The sequence below is a fragment of the Equus caballus genome, chromosome 1 (assembly GCF_041296265.1).
Source record: "Equus caballus isolate H_3958 breed thoroughbred chromosome 1, TB-T2T, whole genome shotgun sequence".
Classification (NCBI taxonomy): Eukaryota; Metazoa; Chordata; class Mammalia; order Perissodactyla; family Equidae; genus Equus; species Equus caballus.
The window spans coordinates 193,929,594-193,951,352 of NC_091684.1; the positions used below are offsets into that span (position 1 = coordinate 193,929,594).

Consider the following 21,759-nt stretch of genomic DNA (forward strand, 5'->3'; position numbering starts at 1 on the left):
TTGGAAGCGCCCGCCCCCCAGCCCGCTCGCGATTGGCGCGCTCAGAAACTGCGTCAGCGTGCGTCTCATGGGGACGCAGGGGAACTGGGGACGGGCCCCCGCGCAGCGTGGGCAGCGTTGTTTCCACAAAAAGTGGGCACGGCTCCGAGCGGCCACCGCACCGGGCACACCCCTCTGGCCGTCCGCAGGGGTCGTTTCGTGTTCGGAAGGCGCGCGCCCGCCCCGCGAGCCGCCGCTCCTCCCGTTATGCTCTGCGGCGGGAAGGCGGGCGTCTGACGCCGCCTGCGCGCCCCGGCGTGACCGCGGTTTACTAAGTTTGGCCCTCGCCGGCTCCCCGCCTGCCAGGCCGGGTGTGCTGGCTCGCGGCGCTGAGTGGGCCGTTTCCAGCACGTCTGAGGAGATTGGTTGCTGAGCGCTTCTGAGGGAGCTTTTCCTTTTCTGAGGCCGTCCGATGTTGGAGACTGGGGAGCAGCGTTGTGTTCTTGAGGGGATGGCGGGCTGAATGCAGAGTTGCACTTGCCCCGGCGTGTTCAGTGTGAGCTGTTCCCTCGGGCAGTGTGATGTCTTTGAGCCCGTTCGTCTCGCATTCTGAAAGCACTCACCCTGACACTCGGGGGTGCGACGCCGTTTGTGACAGTGGCGCTCAGGCCGAGCCCTCTTTAGCCGGCGCCCAACGATGCTCTGCTAGGGGCGGGCAAGGAGGCGCGGCAGGAGGAGCAAGTTCCCGGCCCTAAACCCCTTCCGGCGCCATCCCGGGTCTTCCCTCCTGGCGTCCCGCCCTCCTCCCGCCGAGGCTGCACTGCGGGCGGGAGAGTTTAGTTTATTCCTCACCCAAGAAAATTCCCTCAGCATCCCAGAGTCCTGTATCGCGCTTCTCCCTTAACGACTGGACTGAAATAGTCGTAATGCATTAATTTGTTAAAGTGACTTTTCCAGTCCCCTCTTCTAAATCCTGCATCCACTACATCCTGTGCACACCGAATATTCGGAATCCAAAATATAAATGTAAAGCATGCAAATGAATGCAAGGAAGGAAAAGAAACTAGTTGGGAGTGGGGGAGGGGAGCAAATCGACAGAGACAAAATGGAGCTTCTCCCTGCGCAGCCTAGTGGACAATGGCTGGACGCGGATCTGCCCCAAATTTGTGGCAAAAGGCAGACTTAAAATACAGGTTCAGTGACACGTGTGAAAAACGTTTTGTGGGGTAGAAGGATTTGAAGAGATAGGCATTCATACTCCAGAGCGTCTGCAGTAGAGTTATGACCGGTTTCTGGCTCATGATGGAAATCGCCATGGCTCACGTGTTCAGCCAAAATAGGAACCTTGAAATATGAAGGCAGATGCTCAGAATTGTAGACTTTTATTTTTTCAATTAGCCACTTCTCATGGGAGAAGTAACTAACGTATATAGGCTGCTCCAGGGTGAACAGCAACAAGGAAGGATGACTGATGGTTTTCCAAGCAAAAGTGGATAAAACAGTTCGTGGATAACAAAGTGTGACGAGAAAGCATAGAGGCCAAGGCCGACGTTCATCTGTCCGTTGGGGACAGCAGCCTGCTGCCCTGGATGGGCCTCGTTTAGGTTTCAGTTGGCAAGGAGGGGAGAGCTTCTCCGGGCCACAGTCAGCCGCCTGGGATCATGTGTCCCGTCCTGCATCTCTGACTCATGGGAACACATGCACTTAGGGGCCAGAGGACAGACAGGAGGAAGGGACTGGAAGCCTCACGCTGTGTGGCGGTTGCTGCCAGGGCGTCTGGATCTGCTTAGCTGGGAAGAATATTCCCAGGACCATGGGAAGTTCTAGCAGGGGTACTAATTGACCGTGCGGCATTTTGGGGAGAATTAGAAAAAAGATGCTCTTTCTTCAAGCCCAATGGTTCTCAACTAGGGGTGATTTTGCCCCCCACCCTGGGGACATTTGGCAGTGGCTGGAGACAGTTATGATGGTCACAACTGAGAAGGGTGCCACTGGCATCTAGTGATTAGAGGACGGGAATGCCACTAAACATCCTACAATGTGCAGGACAGCCCCCTCCATTACGAACAAGTATGCAGTCTAACATGTCAATACTGCCAAGGTTGAGAAATCCTGCTCTTGGAAGGTGTAGCCCTGAAACAGGAGTTTAGTCTCCTCTCTCTCTCAGCTCTCAGGTCCCACGGCACAACCACTACTGGCCGTCTGGGCCTAGAGGAGGGGTGAGGATGGAGTCAACAGGGCGGTTCTCCAGGCTGTGTGAGAGGAGGACCCTTCAGTGGAAAAGACTGCCAAGGAGAGTGCTGTGTGATAGAGACGTTATACAAACGCACAGATGTGTCCTTGTAGATTGTAGTCAGTGCCGTGAAAATGTGTCAGTTCAGATCCTGCATGAGGCTGATGGTGAAGTGGAGTTAGGAGTACAAGAAATTTACTGGGGGGTAAGGCCCGTGAACGTTGAAGGGGAGGAAGAAGGGTTGGGGCTGGTGGATCTTCAGACCTTGATGCAGATCTGGCATTTGAGAAAGGAAAAGGGAGAAGGAAGCCGAATTGGGCAGAGGGAGCCTAAGATTGTGATGCAGATTTGACAAAGTGTTGGGTGGCCCGATAGGGAGATTTGGGGTAGCCCATCAGAGGAGGCCTGTAGTGGGCAGAAGCGAGCAGGCCCTGGGATCTGTCAGGCTGGAGGCAGCCTGGGAAGAACATGGCCTTGGCTCAAAAACTTAAGAAAAAATTTTTTTAATTATAAGGTTTTTTAATCCAGATATAATTGACATATAGCATTATATTAGTTGCGGGTATACAGCGTAATGATTTGATAGATGTGTATGTTGAGAAATGATCACCACAGTATGTCTAGTTAACATCCATCACCACAAGTAGTTACAAAATTTTTTACCTTGTGAGAACCTTTAAGATGTATTCTCTTAGCACCTTTTAAATATACAATATAGTATTGTTAACTGTGGTCACCATGCCGTACAGTACTTCCCCAGGACTTATTTATTTTGTAACTGGAAGTTTGTGCCTTTTGATCCCCTTTACCCATTTCACCCACCCCCTCCTCCCCGCTTCTGGCAACCACCAGTCTGTTCTCTGTATCTATGAGTTTAGTGTTTTTTCTTCTTTTAGATTCCACATATGAGTGATATCATACAATATTTGTCTTTCTCTGTCTGACGTTTCACTTAGCATAATGCCCTCAAGTTCCATCCAGGTACAAATGGCAGGATTTCCTTCTGTTTTGTGGCTGCTTAGTATGCCATTGTATATATGTATATATATGCGCCACATTTTCTTTGTTCATTTATCCATCAATGGATACTTATGTTGTTTCCATTTCTTGGCTATTGTAAATAATGCTGTAATGAACATAAGAGTGCAGCTCTCTCTTCAATTTCGTATCCTTCAGATATATACCCAGCAGTGGAATTGCTGGATCATAGGTAGTTCTATTTTTAACTTTTTGGGGAACCTCCATACTGTTTTCCATAGTGGCTGCACCAATTTACATTCCCACCAACAGTGCACAAGTGTTCCCTTTTCTCTATATCCTTGCCAACACTTGTTATCTCTTGTCTTTTTGATGACGGCCATTCTAACAGGTGTGAGGTGATGGCTCACTGTGGTTTTAATTTGCATTTCCCTGAGGATTAGTAATGTTGAGCACTATTTCCTCTACCTGTCGGCCGTTTGTATATCTCCTTTGGAAAAATGTCTTCAGTTTTTCTGCCCGTTTTTTAAGCAGGTTTGTTATTTTTTTGTTATTGAGTTGTATGAGTTCTTTATGTATTTTGGATATTGACCCCTCAGTTACGTGATTTGCAAATATTTTCTCCCCGCTTCTTTAGGTTATGTTTTCATTTTCATTGATGGTTTCTTTTGCTGTGTGGAAGCTTTTTTAGTTTGATGTAGTCTCACCTGTTTATTTTTGCTTTTGTTGCCTGTGCTTTTGGTGTCAAATCCAAAATATCATCACTAAGACCTATGTCAAAGAGCTTACTGACTCAGTTTTCTTCTGGGAGTTTCATAGTTTCAAGTCAAAAACTCCATTTTGAGTTAAATTTTGTGTAAATGGTGTAAGATAGTGGTCCAGTTTCATTCTTTTGCAGGCGCCTCTCCAGCTTTCCCAGCACCATTTATTGAAGTCAAAGGCTTATCAGATCCTGACAGCAATGCAGTTGGAGGCTGTCGGCTAACTGCACTCCTCATGCAGCAAGGATGCTCTCTCATGGAAGGAGATCGGAACTGCACACGCCATGGCTGCCACAGAAGGAAAATTAAAAGATTATAGAAGGAGTTCATTTTCAGTTTTTTTTTGTTGCAACCCACAGTAAGAGATATGTTTTACATTGTAGCCTAATAAATGTGAAAATTCGTGTAACTAAAGCAAGAGTTTTTAAAACATTACTTACACTTACTCTGTGCACTGCGTACTGATATTTTCCTCTTGTATTTCTTGTGGTCTTTTTTAAAGATTGGCACCTGAGCTAACATCTGTTGCTAATCTTCTTTTTTCTTTTTTCTTTTTCTTCTCCCCAAAGCCCCTCAGTACGTAGTTGTATATTCTAGTTGTAGGTCCTTCTTGCTCTGCTATGTGGAACGCCACCTCAGCATGGCTTGATGAGCAGTGCTGGTCCACACCCAGGATCTGAACTGCTGAAACCCTGGGCCACTAAAGTGGAGCACACGAACTTAACCACTAGGACATGGGGCTGGCCCTGTCCTGTTTTTTTAAAATGCTTGTGTATAACTGTGAGACAATGTGAATATTTTTATGTTTCTGCATGATTAGGGCTTTTTCTTCTTTTTTTAAAAAAATTAAGATGAAATTCATGTAACTTAAAATTAACCATTTTAAAATGTACAATCCAGTGGCATTTAGTACATTCACAATGTTGTGCAGCCACCACTTGCAAAAAATTTTCATCACCCCAAAAGGAAACCCCATACCCATTAAACAGTCATTCCCTATTTTCCCCACATCGTAGTCCTTGGCAACCACCAATTTGCTCTCTGTCTCTATGAATTTACCTATTCTGGATATTTCAAATAAATGCAATCATACGATATGTGACCTTTTGTGTCTGGCTTCCTTCACTTAGCGTAATTTTTTTTCGGTTCCTACACATTGTAGCATGTATCAGTATTTCACTCCTTTTTTATGGCTGAGTAATATTCCATTGTATGTATTTATCACATTCTATTTATCCATTCTTCCATTGACACTTGGGTTGTTTCCACCTAAATATATGACAATCTAGTTTAAATTGTTACCAACTTAGCTTCAATAGCATGCAAAACTCTGCTCCTATAAAGCTCTGTCCCCTCCCTTATGTTGTTACTGTCACAAATTATATCTTTATACACATTATGCCCATTATTATAGATTATGATTATTGTTGCATGCATTTGTCTTTTAAATCTTATAGGAAAAAAAGAGCTAAGAACCAAAAATGTGATAATACTGGCTTTTATATTTACCCATGTAGTTACATTTATCTGAGTTCTTGATTTCTTCTTGTTGCTTCGAGTTACCATCCAGTGTCCTTTCATTTCAGCCTGAAGGACTCCCTTTAGCATTCCTTATAGAGTAGGTCTGCTAGTGACAGACTCCTTCAGCATTTATCTGGAAATGTCTTACTTTCTTCTTCAGTTTTGAAGGATAGTTTTGCCAGATACAGAATTCTTGTTAGACAGTCTTTTTATTTCAGCACTTTGAATATGTCATCCCACTGTCTCTGACCTCCATAGTTTTTCATGAGAATGCAGCTGTTAATGTTAGTAAGGATCTCTTCTTGTGTGTGACAAATCTCTCACAGCTCTCGAGATTCTCTTCTTGTCTTTTCACAATTTGATTATAATGTCTTGATGTGGATCTCTTTGTGTTTCTCCTTCTTGGAGATTTTTGAACTTCTTGGATGTGTATATTTCTGCCTTTTATCAAATTTGGGAGATTTTTGGCCATTTCTTTAAATATTCTTCCAGCTCCTTTCTCCTCTCCTTCTGGGACTCCTACCCTATAATGCATATGTTGATTTGCTTGATGGTTCCCATAGGTATCTTAGACTCTGGTCATTTTTCTTCATTCTTTATGCCCCTCAAATTGGATACTTTTAATTGACACATCTTAAAGTTTACCCTTTTTTTTTTTTTTGCCTGCTTGAATCTGCTATTGTAACCCTGTAGTGAATTTTCATTTCATTTATTGTACTTTTCAGCTTCACAATTTCTGTTCAGATCCTTTTTATAATTTCTATCTCTTTATTGATATTTTCTATTTGTTGAGAGATCATTCTGCTGGTTTCCTTCAACTCTTTGTCTTTGGTTTCCTTTAGCAATTTGAGCATATTTAGAACAGTTGATTTAAAGTCTTTGTCTGGTAAGTCCAATGTCTGTGCCTCTTCAGGGACTGTTTCTGTTCATTTCTTCTGTGAATGGCCATACTTTTTTGTTTCTTTGCATGCCTTATAATTTTTGTTGTTGTTAGAAACTGGACATTTGAATTTTAAAATGTGCTAACTTTGGAAACAGATGTTTCTCCCTCATCAGGATTTGTCTTTGTTGCTTGCTGTGGGCTGTAGGTATTTGCTTGTTCAGTGATTTTTCTACACTATTTTTGTATAGTGTGTATTCTTTGTCATGTGTTTCCTTGATCACCAGGAGCTAGAATAGAGTAGAAAAATAAAATAAAATAAAATCAGAACCACCCCCCCCAAACCCCGCCCATCTTTTCTAGTCTTTGCAGCTGGGCTCTGTGTTGGAGCACCTCTAGAGCTTAACCAGGCTGTTTACAACCCTGCCTCAGCCTCCACTTCCTGCTTATGCTGAGCCTAAACATTGGCCAGAGGTGAAAGTTTAGGGTCTCTTGGGTCATTTCTGAGCATGTATTCTGCCTTAGGTGTGCACATGGCTTTCTAAATTCCCCAGGATATACAGCCACTAATTTCCCAAAGAAACTCTTTCCCAGCTTTTTCTTCCAGGCTTTCAGTGATCTATTGTTTGCCTCAACAGTAATCTTTTGCCCCAAGCAGCAGCATGTTCTTCACTTGTCTTACAACTTTTTGAAGAATGTCCTCCGTGTAGCCATTTTTCTGTGCTGAACGGGTTCCAAGTTATGCAAAACAAAGACAGGCACCTTGTGTCCTTATTTCAGGTAGCTCCCAAACAGATTAGAACAGACAAACACAGTTCTTTGAGAATAAAGTCTGCTCTGCTCCTTCTGGAACCAGGGACTAGAGTCCCACACTCAGAATGTGGGCTGCTGTCTTCAAGACTGCCTCCCAGCCGGGGAGGGCAATTAAAAATGCCTCACACAAAGCTTTCCTGTTACTTTTCAGGTGCCTTTTTCTTGAGTCAGCATTTTCTTACTTGGTGCAAACCTTTGACTATTTTCCGGAGTTCTAAGTTGATTCAAATAGTTTTTGTTTGATTTTTTGATGTCAAATAATGAACTCTTGGGATTACCTGTTTTGCCACTTTCGCTTTGTCAGGGCTTTCTGAGTAAAGAAAACTGACTTGCAATAAAGATAGTCCCCTTTTACGGATCCATTTGCTCCTCATGCTCCAAGGCAGTGAAATCCAGAGCCATCTGTTTATATTCCGCATGACCTGTTTACCTGAGCAAGTTGAGATTTCTCTCCTTTCTCAGAAGATGAGAGAGTAGCTATAGAGCAGTTGATTGTAAGCTCTCAGATTCATAATTTCAGGGTTTTTCTCCTGTGGAGCAAGATTCCCCTTTTTATACATGCAGGCATAACCGTCTGGCTCTTTCCACATCACCCCATAGAGTGAGATGGGGTTTGGGAAACCAATGTGGTTATTGCTATAAATAACAGTAGCCTGTCCTCCTCTAGAAACCTCATGTTTGCTATCAGGACAAGAGAAACAAATATTAGATTAAAAGCTTATCAACAATTGAAATCATGTCATATCCCACAGCAATATAAAAACATACTGCAGATTGTTTTATTTCATTAATGGCCTAAGGTAGCCTCTGTGAGGCAATATTATTTAAGCCAAGGCCTAAAGGGTGTTAGGAGTTAGCTAGGTGAAGGAAGGGAAGACTTTGCGGCAGAGGGTCCAGCTGGAATGATGACACTGAGATGCAGAGTGCAGTAGTTTGTTTGAAGAATGAAAGGACCAAAGCTCGCAGAAGAGTGGATACGATTAGAGAGGGAGGTCAGAGTCGGATCATTTTGAAGGGACATGTTAAGAACTCGAAGGGCAAAGGGAAGACCTTGAATGATTTTAAGTAAGAGAGTGACAAATTCAGATTTGTTTTGAAGAGGTCACTTTGGCTGCAGTGTAGAGATGATCATTTTCTAATGCAAGAAATAAAAAACTAAATAAATATTGACAGGAATAAAAGAGGCATGACTCCATGAAATCTTTTGGCAAATAACAGAAAACAGACCAACTTAAAAAGACAGGATGGCTTAGGTACACTCTGCTTATAACTGGGGAAAAATTAAATATTGCAATCACCTTATTTTCTTCTACTGCAACTTATTGAAAGCTTAAATTGATATTTTGGTTCAATTTTAGCTTTTTTCATTTTTTCACTAAGGAAGATTTACCCTGAGCTAACATCTGTGCCAGTCTTTCTCCACTTTCTATGTGAGTTGCCACCACAGCTTGGCTGACGAGTGGTGTAAGTGTGTACCTGGGATCTGAACCCACAAATGTGGGCCGCTGAAGGGGAGTGTGCTGAATTTAACCATTAAGCCATGGGGCTGGCCCTTTTAGCTTTTTATTTTGAAATAACTAGAGATTCATAGGAAAGGTGGTAGAGAGAGTTCCTGAGTACCCTTTATTCATTTCCCCCTGGTGGCTACATCTTACATAATTATAATTAGACATATAGTACAATATCAAAAATAGGAATTTAACACATGGGTACAATATGTGTATTTGTCCCGTCTGTAGATTTGTGTAACTACCACTACAATCAGGAAACAAAAAACTATTTCATTACCAAGAAGATCATTCTCATTATATCCCTTTATAGTCACCCAGCAACTCACCCTCCAACAATCCTAACCCCTGGCACCACTAATCTGTTTTCTATCTCAGCAATTTTGTCATTTCAAGAGTATTCATGAGCAGAATCATCATACAAAATGTTACATTTTGAAATTGGCTTTTTTTTCCCCACTCAGCATAATATCCTTGAGATCCATCCAAGTTGTTGTGAGTATCAATAATTTATTCATTTTTATTTATAGATGTACTCACAGTTTGTTTAACCATTCACTTATTGATGGACGTTTCGGTTGTTTCCATTTTGTCACTATTATAAATGAAGCTGTTATAAACAATCATTTACAAGGTTTTTTGTGGATTTAGCTTTTGTTTCTCTGGGATAAATGCCCAGGAGTGTAATTTCTAGGTCATATGGTAAGTGTATGTTTAGTTTTTTAAGAAACTGCCAAATTATTTTCCACCATGGCTGTATCATTTTACAATCCGTCCAGCAGTGTATGAGTGATTCAGTTTCTACACATTCTCACCAGCATTTTAGAATGACCCTCTGGCAGGGTGTGGAGAATTGATTAGAGTGGGATGACGCTATAGATGGGAAGTCCCTCTCAGAAGCTTTTGTAGCAGCCAAGGTAAGACATGACGAGAGCCTAACCCAAAACTTTGGGAGTGGGGACGAGCAGATTAGAGAGAGATGAAAGAAGTGTATTTGACAGAAGTAGATGGCCAATTTGATGTGGGACCTGGGAGATGGAAAATTTTAAAACAAAGCCTTCTTTTTTCTGGCTTGGGCAATTTGATGGATAATCGTACCATTAATAGAAGTAGGTAACACCAGAAGGTATTGATCTGGGGTTAAGAAAATATATTTAGTTTTGGTCTTGGCGATTTTGAAGTTTCTGTGTAAGATCCAAGCAGAGTTGGCCAGGAGGCAGCGTGCTGTACAGGTCTGAAAATAGCATAGTCATTAAGAGAATGGTTTTGGGAGCTAGATAAGCGTGAAATCAAATCCCAGTTCTTTCTCTTTCTCTGTCTCTATTGGCAAGTTACTTTACCTGCATTTCCTCCTCTATGAGATGTAAATATTGTGAGGATTAAATAAGGCAATATGGATAAAACAGCACAGGGGCTGGCATATATTAAGTACTCAGTAAATATAGTTGCTATTGTTATTTTTATAAATTTGCGATTTTGAACCATTTTCTCTCTAATGTTAAATGCTGCTCAGAAGACAACTGTGATCAGGGCTAAAATGCACTCTGGATTTAGCAACAGTGAGGTCTTGGGGACAGCAGGTTCAGTAGGGCAGAAGCTCAGTTACAGCAGTTTAGGGAATAATTGGGAGGGGAGTGCATGCAGATGGCCACAGAGACATCCCTACCCCCCAAGAAATGTGTATAGGGAAGGAGAGAGAAAGAACATCAAGGTTAAGGAAATTTTTACTCACAGGGTTGGAAACACTGGACTTTGACTTAGGTGGGACTATTATTTTTTTCTTGGAGCAAAGGCTGATGAATTATTAGCCTTATACAAGTGGAGGGACATTTCTTTTAGCGTGAGTAGCTGGAAGGAAGGAAGGGCTGGTTGGTAGAGATGCACATGGGTTTCTCAGGTAGGAAATTGTCTTAGAATTAAAATCTTCTCATGGCCTATATTGTTGTCTGTGATATAGGAAGAGAGATCATTGGCTAAAAGTGAGCTAGGAGGTATTGAAGTATTTAATCTTCACCGTGATTCCTCTGTGAGATGAGTGGTTAAATTTTGGAACAGCCATTAATGGAAAATGTGAGAGAGCTGATTAGAGAGAAACAGAGAGATTGCTGGAATGTACTGAGAATCAAGCTAAAGCTGCAGTCAAGATTTATAGTAGCACCAATTTACAGGATTGGCAATTTTTGTTTCTAACACATTTTTTAAGAATAAAATGTTAATCCAGGGCTGGGATTATTTTGGAGCAGGTATAGCAGAATGACATGACTACAAAGGAGTTGAGGATATAGTTAGGAGAGTGGTTGAATTGATAGACTATGTTTTTGGTTTTGGTTGAATGGGGATAAAATAAAAGCAGGAGAGGACTATTGGGAGGATGGGGGGGGCGGTCAAGAGATGAGAGGTCTTGAGGAGCTTGAAGACAGTGGGCGTTAAGCAGATAAGAGAGCTGCAAGGTTGGGTGGTGACCATGTGAGATATTGGAGGATCATTATTCAGAGATAAGGGGCCTTCCTAGGTGACTCCAGAGTTTAGGAAATAGTCACTGATTAGGATAGTCCAGCTGGATGGAGGCTGAGGTTGGGATGACACAGGAGGCCTGCTGGCGTTAACAGTCAGTAACTCTGTCTGTAATACCTGTTATAACTGGGTTTTTAGTTATAGCTGAAGCGAAGTGAGGTAGGGAGGTGGGGCATCTATGATTTAATATGATGTGACTTTATAAGTTTTGTTGTGTTCTCCCATGTCAGTTCATGCTAATAGGTACAGAAGCTACACTGAAACCAACTTGAAATCAAAGACTGGAAATGGAGCCAGTTTATTAGAGAGTCTCAGATTATTAGGAGGTAAGTAGGAAATTGTTTGATTTTTCCTAATCCCTGCTTCCAGTTGTGGTCTGTCAAATACCTCTTTCTCTAAGTAGTGGCTACCTTGCAAACATCCTGGCCTAGTTCTGCCACCTGAAGGTCCCTGCCACTCAAAGAAGCCACAATACCCCAGCCCCTTCCCAATTTTGGCGAAATGCCTGAAATCTCACTCTGGTCCTGCTGCCTCTGTTTCCCCCCACACAGTGAGATGATTCCTAGGACATATATTGGGAATGAAGGAATGGAGTGCTAAGACTGGTTTGGTTTCTTTCTTGCTAACTCATCTAGTTCCACAGTGAGGGACCGCACTGCAGTGTTTGCAGTGGTATCTATTAAGGGCCAGGAGAGCTTGATGCCAAGATCTAATATTAGCCTGGGGTACCTGGGACTCTTCAACAACCAACTGGAGTGCAGCCTGAATTGCTGCCTGGTCATACATAGACTGTTAGTGTCTTCATTCTTGTTTCTGACCCACTGACCTAACTTCTGGATCAGCTTTTATACCTTATGGTTCATATTGAAGGCTCTCACCCGCCATCCCATAGCCACTAATGTCCAACATAAACAGATAGCTGCATGACTCTTGAGCCCCTTCAGTTGTCTGCTCATCACACACCATCTTTCCAGCTCCTGGACCATACAGGAGCCTGTATAATTTGTTTTATAATCTTCCAAATGTCTGTTTTCAGCCATATTTGCCAGTGAGTAGCTCAACCTTGCTAACAGACGAAACCTACGACAGCTAAGTGATGGCTTTGCCGCATCTGAGAAGGGTCTGACCAGGGATCTCGGTAGCTTGGTTCTCATGCCATCTTGTGGTTAAGTGGGTGGCTGCACTGGGAGCCTTTTCCTCTGGTCTTGTAGGCTGCCTGCTACCCTGTTAAATTGCTTAAAGGCAATTTTGCTGTGCCTCTTTTCTGCGGATCTGGATCTGGTTTCCCTCGTTGAGGAGAGAGGAAAGCTCAGAGTTCAATGACATCCATGCTGACCAGGTTCAGTGGGTTGAAGGGAAGCTCTTTCCTTGTGCCTCAAGGATGATTTCACCTAGACTTCCCATAGGTGTTTCCAATTCGGCATGCTCAGAATAGAACTCTGTGTCATTCTGCTTCCCCTCACGCTGCCGCACCCTTCTTCCCCCACCCCCATCCCCTCGTTCAATCACACTCTTAAGCCCTCTTCTCTTCTACTCTTCGTCTCAGGGAAAGACTGTTTATCCACTGCTAAATCAGAGCCCTAAGAGCTATTCTGGATTTCTGTCCCCTCTCCCTTTCCTTCCCCCATTCTGCCTCCCAGTTCCAAATGGCCTGTCTCTTTCCTCTACTGCTGCTGTCTGAGTGATGACCTTCAACATTTTTCAGTAAAACTATTGCAGTTGTTGGTCACTATCACATGTCCCATCTTACAGCCTTGCCCATCTCAAAATTTTCCTTCATCTTGCCTCCAGCTTGATTGATCCGAAACTGAAATCTGAAAACTTTCAGTACCTCTGCAGAGCCTATGAGTAAAGTCTGAGATCTTTGATGTGGCTTAAAAGGTACCCTGTGAGTTGGCATTTGTCTGCTTCTGAGCCTCTCTCCAATCATTCCTCACCTCACAGATAACACCAGGTATCACTTATAGTTCCTGGAACATAGCTGTTTCATGCCCCTGGGCATTTGTTCGTGTGGTTCCTTTTTGTTTAGGAACACACATCGGTAGGTCTTTCTCTCAGGCTTGTTCACGTCAGTAGAAGCATCCTGCAAAATTTCTATGGGGTATGTATCTGTGTGGGCCTGTGAGAAGTAGACGGATACTCAGAGGGGTAGTTGAAGACGGTAATGGAAGGGTCCTTTAAAGAGAATTCAATGAGGGGAATATTTACAGGCACCATCAAGGGGTGGTGAAATACCCAAGGACTAAAATCAGCTGGAAGCCTTTAATATCCCTTGGTCTAAAGATGTGAGGGGGAAGGAACGGTGTTACTGGAACCTGAAGAGACTGGTAACTTGGTGTGAGTACACCCAGCAGTTGTGTTTGAAAGCAGAGGAATGCAGCCACTGCCAAAAATGTGTGGGGGTGGGGGGAGAAGAATCAATGCTACCCCTGCCCTCCTTCCACCCTTTGTTCTTCTGCTGGTGCCTCTCACTGGCTGATTCCAAGTGGAAGCCAAAGGCTAAGGAAGCCTGGGTGATGCAGTCCGCAAGGTCATCCTTCCAGAGGGGGCCCAGGATGGCGGAGAGCCGGAGAACAATCAGCACAGAGGATGAACCGTCTGCTGGCGTTCTGTGAGAGGAGCAGGGGAAGAGGGCTAGGCATGTTACCTTGCAATATGAAGACTTTCAGCTAATCTCCTGTTTTTAGAAGGCAACTAATCCCTCAGCTTTGACACATGTCCCCAAGTCTTCGACTGGGGGAAGAAATCTGGGAAACTATTTTTTTTTCCTGCTTTTTTACTCCCCACATCCCCCCAGTATATAGTTGTGTATTTTTGTTGTGGGTCCTTCTAGTTGTGGCATGTGGGATGCCACCTCACTGTGGCCTGATGAGCGGTGCCATGTCCGTGCCCAGGATCCGAACCAGCGAAACCCTGGGCCGCCAAAGCAGAGCGCGCGAACTTAACCACTCGGCCACCACGGGGCCAGCCCCTGGGAAACTATTTTTTAAAAGTACAGACTGTCAACCATTTCTGTTTCCAGCTCAACTCCACATTGCCTTCAGATGTACCCAAGCCTCCAATTCCTGAAACTTTCTGGGATTTGCACTCAAATCAGCGTACTTCTTATTAGCTTCCTTTCTCCTGCAGGTTAGATCTCTGTTATCTGTTGTCTACTAGGTCAGTTTTCGCTAAAATATTTTACTAAAGACATTCTTTACTATGTTGGTCAGGAAAAAAATCTGCAGTCTCTCTAGAGGGAGACATTCCTGCCTCTCAAGACTGTTGTCCATACAAACATCCTTGAAAAGATAGTCTGGAACAAAAGCTGTCAGTGCCTCTTTACACCACTTGCAGAAACACAAGAGACCACTGGGAAATTGTCTCCCAACAGTAAGGAGGAGAGAGAGAGTCAATTCATGGTTTGGCCTTTTTTAAAAAGAGAAATGGTTTTCTAAGTTTCTTGTTGGTGGAGACCCCATAACCCTGACTTCAGAAGTAGACTTCAGAATAGTGGTAAAGTATGCACTATCTTCTTAATTCTTCTCTGGCAATCTCTGTTTCGTGAATCGGAATTTAAGTGCTTTTCTCAGGCAAGGTCTATCTGTTTAATACTAAGTACGATTTCTCTCAGACTTCAGCATTGAAATGCCTATCAGTCTTAGTTTTTGGTATTAATGAGTTTTTGTTTTTTTTGATGACTTCATAGGTATTTAATTAGGAAGTTAAGAAAGGCTATATAGAAACAATGAGTAAAAGGTTAGCAAAACCCTTTCTCTTTCTTTGTGGACAGATTTGACCTTGTGTTAACTTTCTAATTATGTTTCCTTGGAAACCTGATAAAGGTAGAATGTCAACTGTGTAACTAGCCGTGTTGTTTATGGTAAAAATGACCTTGACTGGTGAATTCACCTAGACTAGGAAGATTGTGAAGAACTATAAATTCCTGGTATGAAGCTAAAACTTTGGGCTTTCCTAACTAACTCAATGTGTCTTCTGGGGGGACTTGGAAGCTATGCCCATGAATGTTGGTTCCTATCTGGGACATGGGGCTTCTAACCCAGGATGACTATTGCGTGTGTCCATGTGGGTCTTATTGTCTTCTGCTTGAACTGTTATCTGGGAGTGGTCAGTAAAGACCAGCCCCTGGACTGGTGGATTGCTTTGAGGACTCCTGCATAAGCAATATGTCTGATCCTGCCCTGCTGGCTTGCTATGTTTTTTGTCCTTGCATCCTTTTGGTTCCAAGTGTGACCTATTCTGGTCTGTAGTCTAAATGTCTAGATGAACTCAGGGATGACCAAGAGGGAGCACTGCTGAGCATTTTTAAAAGGATATATTTTCAAAAGAGAAGTCTAATTTCAGTTGGTAAAGTATTTTAGAACCATCATATTGATATGGAAAATGATCCCAGGGCAGGATTCCTTTCTGTTAATCATTATTTTCAGAGAAAATTCCCAGACACATTTCAAACAACTTTATTTGATAGGGTTACTCATCAGGAAGATCAGAAGAGTATTAATGGGCTTCAACAGGACATTTGACAAGGATTTCTGAAATTTGAGAAACAGGATGATGTGTGTATAATTTCTGAAATAACAATTAGCTGAATGATGCCCACTAATGGTTGTTTTGACAACTCTCTCTCCCTCAACCTTGTGAGACTTAACATCTTTTAAGTTTTTTCCCCCAGTTTTATTGAGAAATAATTGACAAAAGTCACTGTGTAAGTTTAAGGTATACAGCATGATGATTTGATTTACATATCTTGTGAAATGATTACCACAATGGGTTCAGCTAACATCCATCATCTCATATAGAAACAATAAAAAGAAAAGAAAGAAGAAAAGAGAAGAGAAAAAAAATTTTCTCCTTGTGATGAGAATTCTTAGGATTAATTCTCTTAGCATCTTTCATATATAGCATACAGAAGTGTTAACTATAGTCATGTGTTGCACATTACATTCCTAGTACTTACTTATCATACAACTGGAAGTTTGTGCATTTTGGCTACCTTCATCCAATTCCTGCTCCCCTTACCCTCCACCTCTGGTAACCACAAGTCTGATCTCTTTTTCTATGAGTTTGGGTTTTTTTTCTTCTTAGATTCCACATATAAGTAAGATTATACAGTATTTGTCTTTCTCTGTCTGACTTATTTCACTCAGTGTAATGCCTTCAAGGTCCAACCGTGTTGTTGGAAATGGTAGGATTTCTTCATTTTTTATGACTGTATAATATTCAATTGTATATATATCCCACAACTTCTTTATCCATTCCTCCATCAATAGACACTTAGGTTGTTTCTATGTCTTGGCTATTGTAAATAATACTGCTATGAACATGGGGGATGCAAATATCTTTTCAAGTTAGTGTTTTCATTTCCTTTGGATATATTCCCAGAAGTGGAATTGCTGGATCATATGGTAGTTCTATTATTTTTTGAAGATCCTCCATACTATTTTCTATAGTGGCTGTACCAATTTACAATCCCATCAACAGTATACGAGGGTTCCCTTTTCTCCGCATCCATGCCAGCATTTGTTACCTCTTGTCTTTTTAATAATAGCCATTTTAACAGGTGTGAGGTGATATCTCATTGTGGTTTTAACTTGCATTTTTCCCTAATGACTAGTAATGTTGAGCACCTTTTCATGTACCTGTTGGCCTTTCGTATATCTTCTTTAGAAAAATATCAACTCAGGTCTTTTGCTCATTTTTAAATTGAATTATTTGTTTTTTTGCTATTGAATTCATATGAGTTCTTTATATATTTTGGATATTAACTCATTATCAGATATATGATTGCAAATATTTTCTCCTGTTCTGTAGGTTATCTCTTCCACTTTGCTGATGCTTTCTTTTGCTGTGAAGAATCTTTTTAGTTTGATATAGTCCCACTTGTTTATTTTTGATTTTGTTGCTTGTGCTTTAGATGTCAAATCTGAGAAATCATTACCAGGAACTACGCCAAGATGCTTTATTTTTATGTTTTCTTCTAGGAGTTTTATAGTTTTAGGTCTTACACTTAAGTCTTTAATCCATTTCAAGTTAATTTTTGTGGGTGGTGTTAGATAGGGGTCTAGTTTCATTCTTTTATATATGAATGCCCAATTTTCCCAGCACCATTTATTGAAGAGGCTGTCTTTTCCTTATTGAGTATTCTTGGCTGCTTTGTCAAATACTAGTTGGCCAACATTTTTATTAAGGATTTTGATGTGGATGATAAAGAAAGGATATGAACGGCTATGAATCAAATGTGCCACCACTATGACTCTAGGGTAGAGAGCAAATATGTTGATATGATAAAATCTTGATCCAAAATGTCTTCAAAATGCTTGATAATGGGCTAAATAAATCAAATGGAATTTAATTGGGCGATAGGAAAAGATCTTATTGAGGTAGAAATAAGGTCTTATATTTGGGTTCCTCAAAACAATAACCAACTGAAGAAATATAAGATGGAGGAGAAGTGGCATAAAGGTAACATGTGCATCATGAATACTCTCAAATTCTCTAGCTTTCTGGGGTTGCCCTTTCTTTTAGCAGTCAAATAAAATTAATCCATACTCTTTCTTGTGTAATGTTGGAAATCCAAAAATTTTGCAGTGGGGGAGGTGGTGATTGGGGGGCTTATGTTCTCCTGATGGTCTCCAATAACTTCACTATTAACTTGCTTTGAACTCCTGCTTTTCTCTCAGTTTTCTAGTGAATTCTGAGTCTTTCCTCTTTCTTTTTCTTTCTTTCCCATTTCCGAGCGAGAGAGGGGATACAAAGTGCTGACTGAGATGCCAACTTCTCTAGATAATTTCCAGTCCCTGATGTGGAGTTGGTGGTTGGTTTTGCTCTTTAGACTGGTGACTATTGAGATAATACTCATTCTATCTGGCTTTGAGGGGTGAGGTGCTAATATCTGCTGCTAGTGTGCACGGTCTGAGCTGTTTTGGGGTCTCTTGAAGTATTCCCTACACCATGGCCTCTTCTTGTCTATCCCAAGTGTCTCACACTTCTATATCTCTTCGCTGGGGGCATTTCTGGGTCACGTGCACAAAAGGACTGGCCATAGGGAAACCAGGGTTGCTGCTTCAGTCTCATCCATCTATAGCCACCTGCGGTTGCTGCTGCACTGCCGCCTTGTGCCATGTTGGAGGTGGTCATCATGTGCAGAGCTTCTTTGGGGCATATGGATAGAAATGTATCCAAATATAATTTTTTTGGGAATCCTGTGTATTTTATTTGATGAATTTAAAAATATTATTCTGAGAAGGGGTCGAAAAGCCTCACCAGACTTCCAATGTGGTGTATTTGGAGGTAGAACTTTTAAGGAGGTAATTAACATTAAATGATGTCAGAAAAGCAGGGTGCTAATCTGAAAGAACTGGTGAACCTATAAGAAAGGGAAGAAACACCAGAGCCCTCTCCAGGCTCACAGAGGAAAGGCCACGTGAGGATGCAGCAAGAAGGTGGTCATCTGCAAGCTCCGAAGAGACCTCTCAGCAGAAGCCACATCAGTCTGCACCTTGCTCTGTGACATCTAGAACTGGGAGGAAACAGAAGAAAATTTCTGTTACTTAAACCCCCCAGTCTGTAGTATTTTGTTGTGGCAGCCCAAGCAGACTAAAGGTTGAAAAGGAAAAGGAAGAGGAAGAAGAAAAACATTATAAAGTAGTATGCAAAGACTTTTGAAGGTGATGAATTTGTGTATTATCTTGATTCCATTCAATCTATGTACTAACGCGGGGAGAAATGACATGTTAACAATATTACTTCCAATCAATAAACATCATACTCACCTACTTGTTTAGAGTCTCTTTCTTAATTCTTAATTCAGGCTGTGTTTGTGTCATTGTGTTTGTGTTCTCCACCCCTACCAATAGTAGCCTGAACAGAAGGTAGAAGATTTAGCCTTCTTTCCAGAAAGAGACTTGATGGTCATGGCCTTCCTTCCTTTATGAAAGAAATGTCAGAGTTTTGATTGGTAATTCATTTAGCTAATAATAAATGTGACTGTCTCTAGTAGTCATTTGCTGATTGCCTCCCTAGCATTCCTTCACCCTCCTTTTGGAAACAATATCTGATTTTGTTTCTGGAATCTAGTCCATTCCCACCCTCAGTCCTAGATGGTTCTGGATGGTGCTTCACCTCTGGCCCTAGGAATGCAATAGGTGACCCAGGCTTCAATTAATCAGTGTATGACACTGGTCAGTGTTTCCTTCAGGTGGACAAATGATCTAGGCCACTCATAGTGAATCTTAGGAGATCTGTTACTAGAAAAGTAGAATTTCTTTTTTTTCATTGCCTTAAATCAGAGAGGATCTGAGCAGTTTCTGTGGTTATCTTGCCAACATATGTGAAGAGTCTTGCCTAAGAAAAGAAAACACAGAACAAGCAGATACAAGATATGGAGAGAGCAAAACTAGGCTGTGGATCAAGCTGCGTCTTACCCTATTAATAGCCCTTGGCTTCTTAGTTTTGTGAACTAATTGTCCCTTTTCTGTGTAAGCCAGTTTCAGTTGGGTTTTGTCACTTGTCTTAACTCATAGTTCAAAAAATGTATATAATATTTGGCAGCATTACCAGAAGTATTTAGAAGAAATGCAGTGATTGATATCCCTGCCCTGTTCCAGACCTGATACATCAGTCCTGGAGTATTGGATGATGCCATTCTCAAAGAAGAAGTGGAGGAAGAAGAGGAAGAGGAGAAAAAAGAGAAGAGGAAGACGTATAAATATGAATGCCCATTCAAAGTAAAAAGATGCTCAATCTTTCTAACAAGTAAGTGAAAATAAAAATGGCAACGAGACCGCACATTTCACTATATATTAGTAAGATTAAACTGTGGTTATGCCTGGTTCTGGTGAGGGTGTAAAGTGGCAGACCCTTACCCACACAGTTTCAAGAAGTAGACATGTTTGCAACTTTTCTAGAGGGAAATTCGATAATAACTATCAAAGTTTTAAAGGTGCATATCCTTTGAGCCAACAATCCTACTTTCAGAAATTTATTCTAAATAAACAATTGTAGAAGTACGCAATATTATGTGTGCAAGGATAAGTGCAGTATTGTTTATACCAATGAAATGAAGAATTAACTAAATGTTTTTCAATAGGTGGTTGGTTAAATAAAAAATGGTACCTTATGCAAGTGAATGCTTATACAGCCATTAAAACGGATGAGAGATGTAGAGGTTTTACCACAGAAAGATGTCCATTATTATTTTTTTATTAAAGAAATGTCATTTTTATTTATTTATTTTTAAAGATTTTATTATTTCCTTTTTCTCCCCAAAGCCCCCCAGTACATAGTTGTATATTCTTCGTTGTGGGTCCTTCTAGTTGTGGCATGTGGGACGCTGCCTCAGCGTGGCTTGATGAGCAGTGCCATGTCCGTGCCCAGGATTCGAACCAACGAAACACTGGGCCGCCTGCAGCGGAGCGCGCGAACCCAACCTCTCGGCCACGGGGCCAGCCCCAAGATGTCCATTATTTTTAAGTTAAGAAGCAAAACATGTTAAAGAACAGTAGTTATACCGTAATCCCCCTTATTTGAATATATTTTTGATGCATTTTAAAACTCTGAATTAGCCAATAACTCCGGTGGCAAATCCAACTCAAATTAATTTATATAGAAAAGGCGATTTGTTGAAAGGACTGAGGTAGTTCACACTAAAATAAATTGTTTCAAGAACCAGAGAAGTTTTAGGGAATTCAGGGACTAGAGTGGGGAACCTGAACACTGCCAGATATTTTTTTCGCTCTGTCTTTCATCTCTCTCTCTGTCTTGTTTTGGCTTCATTCTCTTTTATTGAAGACAGGATGTCTCCACATTGTGAGGAACATGGCTGACAGCTACTTCTACAGACACACGTTGTGCAACTCTAAAGACAGAGTGGGAAAAAGGATCCCTCTCTCTTAGCTTTCAGTGTGAAAATCTCAGGGCAGGATTATGATTAGCCTGGCGTCATATACCCACATTTGTGACCAATCGGTGTTACTGGGAGGGTGAGATTCTACGATGGGCCAGCCTGGTGTCAGGGGAGTGGACTGCTTCCTTAAGAAGTGGGTAGCATAGACATGGACATCAAGGTAATAGTGGTGAACTGGACGGCCATCCCCGCTGTGTCTATTATGTACATTAACATGTTAAATGTGCTTATTTCAAGCAGGTGGGATTAGGAAGGAGGCTTTTACTTTATATTTTATATACATCAATATTTTTTTTACAGTGAGTAAAATAAAGCTATTCCAATTTTGAAACAAAAAGATAAAGGATAAAAACTTATTACTGAAGTTTACCACGAAGAAGATTCAGGGGAGCATGTGATAGCTCTGCTTAAATATTTCCTGGCTCCCTCGTGGAAAAGTATTTGTGTGGCCCCAAGGCTATGCATGACCCCATTGGTTAGAACTAGAACTAGTGGATGGAAGTTAGAGAGAGATGGTGGCTGAACAGAAGAAAGAATTTTCAAAGTCAGAATTTTCTAAAAATAGAGTACACTGCCTCAAGAAATATAACGTTCTCACATAGGTTCAAATACCAGCCAGGTGATCCCTTGGAGAAGGTAATATCAAGGGGTAAAATACCAGAGGCGTA

General features: G+C 41.7%; 1 protein-coding gene and 1 long non-coding RNA gene across 2 annotated transcripts in view; one reads left to right on the top strand and one right to left on the bottom strand.

Moving 5' to 3' along the window:
* MIS18BP1 (MIS18 binding protein 1) overlaps positions 1 to 704 on the bottom strand; it is a 61,329-nt gene extending 60,625 nt beyond the window's left edge. The window contains exon 1 of the mRNA XM_023624556.2: positions 603 to 704. The gene's annotated coding sequence lies outside the window, so the exon portion shown is untranslated. The remainder of the gene's footprint in view (positions 1 to 602) is intronic.
* Positions 705 to 14,446: 13,742 nt separating this feature from the next.
* LOC138917930 (uncharacterized) overlaps positions 14,447 to 21,759 on the top strand; it is an 83,413-nt gene continuing 76,100 nt past the window's right edge. The window contains exons 1-2 of the long non-coding RNA XR_011426623.1: positions 14,447 to 14,682; positions 19,794 to 19,941. This is a non-coding gene — a long non-coding RNA (uncharacterized lncRNA). The remainder of the gene's footprint in view (positions 14,683 to 19,793; positions 19,942 to 21,759) is intronic.